Source organism: Bufo gargarizans, chromosome 3 (genome assembly GCF_014858855.1).
Source record: "Bufo gargarizans isolate SCDJY-AF-19 chromosome 3, ASM1485885v1, whole genome shotgun sequence".
In the NCBI taxonomy this organism is placed as follows: domain Eukaryota; kingdom Metazoa; phylum Chordata; class Amphibia; order Anura; family Bufonidae; genus Bufo; species Bufo gargarizans.
In genome coordinates this window covers 339,709,341-339,715,936 of record NC_058082.1, presented here as the reverse complement: position 1 = coordinate 339,715,936, position 6,596 = coordinate 339,709,341, and the positions used below count along the sequence as shown (strand labels likewise).

The 6,596-nt window shown below is 44.7% G+C and overlaps 1 long non-coding RNA gene across 1 annotated transcript; it reads right to left on the bottom strand.

Moving 5' to 3' along the window:
• Positions 1-3,457: 3,457 nt before the first annotated feature.
• On the bottom strand, positions 3,458-5,613 carry LOC122930437. The gene is made up of 3 exons (XR_006388129.1): positions 5,552-5,613; positions 3,573-3,732; positions 3,458-3,471 (listed from the first exon to the last, which is right to left on the bottom strand). It is a non-coding gene; the product is annotated as an uncharacterized LOC122930437 (long non-coding RNA).
• Positions 5,614-6,596: the final 983 nt, after the last annotated feature.

Below are 6,596 nucleotides of genomic sequence, written 5' to 3'. Positions count from 1 at the left end.
TTACATCATGTACAACTAGACCAGATGACTTAAAGGCCACCGAAAATTTTAAATCCACTTTCATCACGACATACAATACTAATCACAATACTCTGCGGGATACCCTTAATAAACATTGGCATATTCTACAGTCGGATCCCTTTTTAAAAAAACACATTCAACAAAAACCTCAAATAACATTCAGGAGGGCTCAAACGCTTAAAAACATTATCGCTCCAAGCCGGCTACAGGACTGCAAAAAGAATATAACAAATTTTACCACTTTTTTTCCCCAAATACTCGGAAGCTACAAATGTGGGCATTGCCGTTGCAAATGTTGCTTGAATATTTCCTCTCGGATCTCAAAATTTTCAAGTAATTCTACAGGAGAGCAATTTGAGATAAATTCTTTTTTTAAATTGCTCCTCGAGCTACGTCATTTACCTATCAGACTGTACATACGGACTACAATACATAGGCCGCACTACTCAAACATTGAGGGAAAGGATCAACAAACAACGCTGGAATATAACAAATGGTTTTACCAAACATGGTGTATCTAGGCATTTCCTCCAAGTCCATAATAAAGACCCGACAAACCTTTCTATAACTCCAATTGAACAAATTCCAGCTACCCACTCGAACCGGTTTCAGAAATTGAGACGGAAAGAAATGTTTTGGATTTTTAAGATGCAAACCATAGAACCTTATGGTCTAAAAGAATCACTGGAGAGCAATTGTTTCTGACCAGTCCTCTCTCAACTACTGGTCCTTGGCTATGTCCTTTCCCTCACCAGCCCACTACTGTATCAGCCATAACTTCATTGCAATTCACACTGTCTATGGCCCTTGCCATCACCATACAACATGTTTCCTCGATTATTTGTCCCCACTGCCACGTGCCATCTATTCAATTTGCCTACATCTCCCATCAATAGATCACAGTCCTCCCGCCACCATAGTCCTCCCCCCACCACTCATATTGGCCCATTCACTCACCTACCTGCTCCATCTCACTGGCTCATCCTCTGATCTGTCTCCTTTTGCTGTTGCCTTTCTCTCCGCCATTATTTCCCCCCTTCCCTCCCTCTACCTGTCACCACTTCACCTATTCAATATCAACTCTCTCCCCCTTCAATTGTTTTTACACCATCAGTCCTTGGGTGTATAATCTTATTATATCACTCTTATTCCCTATAATCATGTTCATATCTGCCCAATTTTCCCTGCCATATAATCAAGCCATCCCTTTAGTTTCCATTTTCCCCCACACAATTCTCCATCTCACCATCTCACCATCTAGTTATCACTATGCCCGGCAGTCTCCCTGTGAGCGTACGCCATTCAGGGAGCCTGTACTGAACATAGCGCTCGGCACATGCGCTGTTTACAATGACAGCTCCGGTCCGACGGACCGAGCAGCTGTCAATCCCAGACATTTTTTTTATGTAATTACTGTATACTGTATATGCCATACGGAAAAGCGGAACGGAAAAACGGAACAGAAACGGAAACACAACGGAAACAAAAAATGGAACGAATCCGTGAAAAACGGACCACAAAACACTGAAAAAGCCATACGGTCGTGTGCAGGAGGCCTTACTAATATTCGTATGTAGGTTTACCCTGGGTTCAGACCTGAGCGTTTCTGAGACGCGCGTTTTACGCGCGTTTTTATGTGCGTTTTTATGCGCGTTTTTTGCAATAGTAAACGCGCGTTTGACGCGCGTTTCTGTGATTGACTGCAGTGTTGTCCAATGAGCAAATATCCCTAGGGCATTGGCCAATCCTAGGGCATTGTAGGTGTGAAATTCCATGTGTGTTGGTAGAGTGTGTGGTTTGTAGTCATCATGGAATGCTATAGACGGCGACGTGTTGCGGCACTTGTTGCAGCTATCCACCTGGAACGCTTGAGGAGAAGGCGGGACAGCAGGCGACGTTTCTGGGTCCATCCTGTGATTGCAAATAGACAGGAGAGGGGCCAGTTCTGGGCACTGTATGCCAACCTCCGTGCCCATGAGTACAAGTTTTTTGACTACACCAGGATGTCCATCCACAGGTTAGTACGTATATGTGGTTGCAATGTTTTTTCAATGGTTAAGCTAAGTGTTTTGTGCTTTTTGTATTGTTAACCATGAACATTTTATTGTTTCCCAGCTTTGACGAGCTCCTAGTGCTGTTGTCTCCTCATTTGCAGCGTCAGGACACCTTCATGCGGGACTGCATCCCACCAGTGGAAAGACTGGTCATTACTTTGCGGTAAGTAGCCTATTATTGTGACCATTTAAACCATTTGCAGTGTGTTGTGCCATGATCTGAGTTTCGCCGTGTTTCTCTTGCTGTTTGTGACGTATGAGTGTTTGTGCGGGGGGTATGTGATGTGTATGTTGTCAACGTGTGGCATAGATATCCCATACATGCATCATGTATCCACATTTGGCCATGTTTTACCCCTCACTTTCCAAAAATAGTCCAAACAGTTGCTTAAATTTTTTTAACTTTGGTGAATGTATTCACATCATACATTTCCAAATAAAATGTGTTAAATCTGTTTTACAAACAAAGGAGCAATTTAGTATAAATAACATAAAAATATTAGAAACATTTTTCTATATAAGTGCCCTTTTTGGCTCCAAAACCCTTGAGCCGGAGAATTTCCCTCTTCTAAGTTTCTCAAAGGGTTTCATATTGCGGCCCTGAAAACTCCGCCTCGGGATCCCGCCGTGTCTCTCTGGCTCCGCGAGACTGATTGGCATTTCAGTGGTGGTGATGGTGGAGGTGCTTGGGCCCGTGCTTGAAGAGGGATATGGGTATGATGTGTGTTGTGTCTGCCATGTGTCAAGAGGGTGTTGTATGTTACTTTGTGTGTATGTGTGTGCTGGGTATGTGTGAGGGTGTTGTTGTGCATGTTGGGGATGTAGTGGGCCATATTGTGGCCCATATTGTGGCCCATATTGTGGCCCATATTGTGGGCAATATTGTGGCCCATATTGTTGCCCATATTGTGCTGGCTGCTGTGGGGGCTGCTGTGGGGGCTGCTGTGGGGCCTGCTGTGGGGGCTGCTGTGGGGCCTGCTGTGGGGCACTGATAGACGTTGCTATCTCATAAGGGATGCAATACTTATCAATGGTGTTAGTCACCTCCTCCCTTACTTTTGTGACAAGATTTCTCGGCACATGTAACATTTTCTCCTCTAGACTGAGGAGAAAATAGGCATCACTGCTAAGTTTTGGCACAGGATGTGCCAGGGCATCCAGGCAGCCTATTAGCCTGTCCTCATGCCTCTCTGTTCTCCTCCTTTTATGTCGGGGCTGCCGACTTGCCTCTGGTACGGCTTGGACAGTCTGCATGGGGCTGACGAAACTCGGAGTGGGGGTGGGGCCTGGAGGACTCATTGGCCCCATAGATGGTCCGGGCTCACTGTCCATGATTGTGCCCTCGTCCTCTTCCTCATCAGCTTGCACCTGGCTGTGTTCCCAGCTACTATCGGTGCTGTGAAGTGGAAAATATAGGTAAGTATGTTCCCCATATGAAATTGAATGTATGTAATGTCATAACACATCCTCTCCTCAATGTGTATGCCCTTGACTCACCTCCGCATTTCCGTGCACGGTATCAAAAATGACATTTGTGCTGCATGCACATAACTGGAGCGTGCGCCTGGGGACGATCCGCTCCTCTGCTCCCTTTCTTTGCGGCGATGGCGGATAAAGGCGTCTTTCAGGCTTTTCCATTTGCCTTTGATAGTGTTGACTATGAAAAAAGAAATAAAAAGCATCCGTTCATGTCTCTTTATTTTCTTACATTTGTTTCAGGTATTTAGCTACCGGACAGTCATTGGCCAGTCTACACTTCGCCTTTCTCATCGGGAAGTCCACAGCCAGTATGATCATCCGTGAAACCTGCGTGGCAATTTGGGACGTCCTTCATCCTGCTGTGATGGCCCAACCACAGAAGGAGGACTGGCTGCAAATTGCGGATCAGTTTTTAGAATCCTGCAATTTCCCAAACTGTGTCGGCGCAATAGACGGCAAACACATCCGCGTTAAGAAGCCCATCAGGAGCGGGAGTTAATTTTTTAATTATAAAAAATATTTTTCGTTTGCTCTTTTTGTGGTGTGTGATGCAAACTATTGCTTCAGGTACATTGACGTGGGGTCCTACGGCAGCAGCTCAGACTCAGCTGTTTTGGGGCATTCTGCCTTTGGGCAAATGCTCAATAATAATGAGCTGGACCTCCCGGGGAACACCACACTGCCTGGGACCACTTATCCGGCTATGCCCTTTGTTTTTGTGGGGGACGAGGCCTTTGCGCTGGGGGAGCATCTGATGAGGCCGTACTCCAGCCGGGGACTCTCCATTGCCAGGCGGGTATTTAATTACCGGCTGACAAGGGCACGCAGGGTGGTGGAGTGCGCCTTCGACATTTTAGCTAACAAATGGCGCTTTCTCCATTCTCCCATTTATTTAAAATTGGAGACCGCCATCTCGGCCGTGAAGGCAGCGTGTGCTCTGCATAATTTTGTCCGTGTACGGGATGGCTTTAATTTTGAAGATTCCCTCAGCCATTCCTTTGAGAGTCCTAATCCGAGCGGTGTGCGTGGGAACCGGCACGGTGCAGCTGTCCGGGACCACTTCAACGCATATATTTGTCACCACATGGGGCGTTACCCTGGCAATTGGAAGCCATCTAAGTTTATGTTAATTTATATTTTTATTCTGAAAAGAGTGTTTATATATTATTTGATTTTCAAATTTGGTTGTTTATTACTAGGGCTAAATTAGAAATTTGGAAACGATCTTTTGTGCATTTCGTTTTTTTCACCTATATAGTGCCCCTTGAGGATGCCCCTATAGTGGCCATCAATAGTCGCCCATTAACAAGGGTTATAAATGTGGGCGAAATCATGTGTCCCATTTAAGTGGCCAATACTCGGCCAGTAGAATATAAGCCAAGGAGGGTGAAATAACGGATCCCATCAAGGTGCCCAATACTGGCACGTTAGAAACCGAAGCACCTAACATATGCCTGGCCACCCATAGCCCACAAACAGTCTAATTCTAAAAAGTACACAATATCAATAACAACTTAGGATTCAAATCCCTCAACCCAAACTTAGGCCTACATTTCAAAATGCCACTACATTTGCGGATTGAAAGAGCGCAGTCTGGCACAAGATAGTGGAACCACTGCAAATTGAACATACTGGCCCATTGCATTGTACCAGAATGTGGGGGAGGGTGAACCAGGACAGTACTAAAAACTAAAGGGGCGAGGGGACACTATTACAACATGTAATGTGCACATCATTCTTTGTAAACTAAGGCCACTGAGTGCCTATATACAAGAACAGGGATGGTGATGCTGCGTCCCTCTAGCTGTTGCTAAAATCCAAGTCCATGCATGCCTGCACAGGCTCCAGCAAGTAAAATACAGCCCAGCATTTGTGGAGGTGGCGTTTGACAACAGCTGGAGGGCTGCAGGTAGAGCTGGCCAGGGGTATTACATATAGTTGGTACACCACTGCACACAAGGAGTTTACTTTTCACATTAGAACACACATGGAAATACCTTTTCCCTGTTTCACTGTCTTGGTGAAACTTCTCCAATCTGGCCAGATGCTTTTGCCAATATCCTCTCAGGCCTGCTGCCTGCTCCTCCGATTTTTGTAGTTGGCATCCTGTGTGTCATACAGGCAGCGTTTGCCTTGCACCAGCCTGATGAGGTTCTCGGTGTCACACAGAGACTCCTCCATGCTGGATTCTCTCCACAAAACTGTGCTTTGCACCTGGTGTTGGGCCTTTTCCTGCATGTTGCAAAATCCAAAAATCAAAAAATTCTGTGTCAAAAACGCGCTAAATTCAAGCGTTGCGCGTTCCCATTTAAGTCTATGGGCCAAAACGCGCGACAAACGCCCCAAAAAAAGCTCAAGAACTTGTTTATGCGTCGGGCGTTTTACAGCGCGTTCAAACGTGCTGTAAAACGCTCAAGTGTGAATCAGGTTCATAGGGAAGCATTGGTTTTCCAGTGTTGAGCGTTTTACAGCGCGTAGGAACGCGCTGTAAAACGCTCAGGTGTGAACTTAGGGTTATGGAATTAAAGTTTTCGGAAATATCCTTGTATGTAAAAACTATTTTCGCATGACATTTAAATTCGCATTGCACATACTTTGATTAGATATAAATGATTTGTGGAAACAAGTATTGTTGACATTCAAAAGCAATATTTATTTCACATAATCATTAACATCTTCTCATACAAGAGAAAATGTTATTTTATTTGTATTACTAAAATAAATAATAAATAGCATTTTCAATATGACAATAAACAGTTGGTCTGCCATCAAAGCACTATGTCACTGGCACCTGCTATATATTTATATGCTATCCATACATACATGTGGCCGACGTGTCATTATGTATGGATAGCAGACAAATATACACTCACCTAAAGAATTATTAGGAACACCTGTTCTAGTTCTCATTAATGCGATTATCTAGTCAACCAATCACATGGCAGTTGCTTCAATGCATGTAGGGTTGTGGTCCTGGTCAAGACAATCTCCTGAACGCCAAACTGAATGTCAGAATGGGAAAGAAAGGTGATTTAATCAATT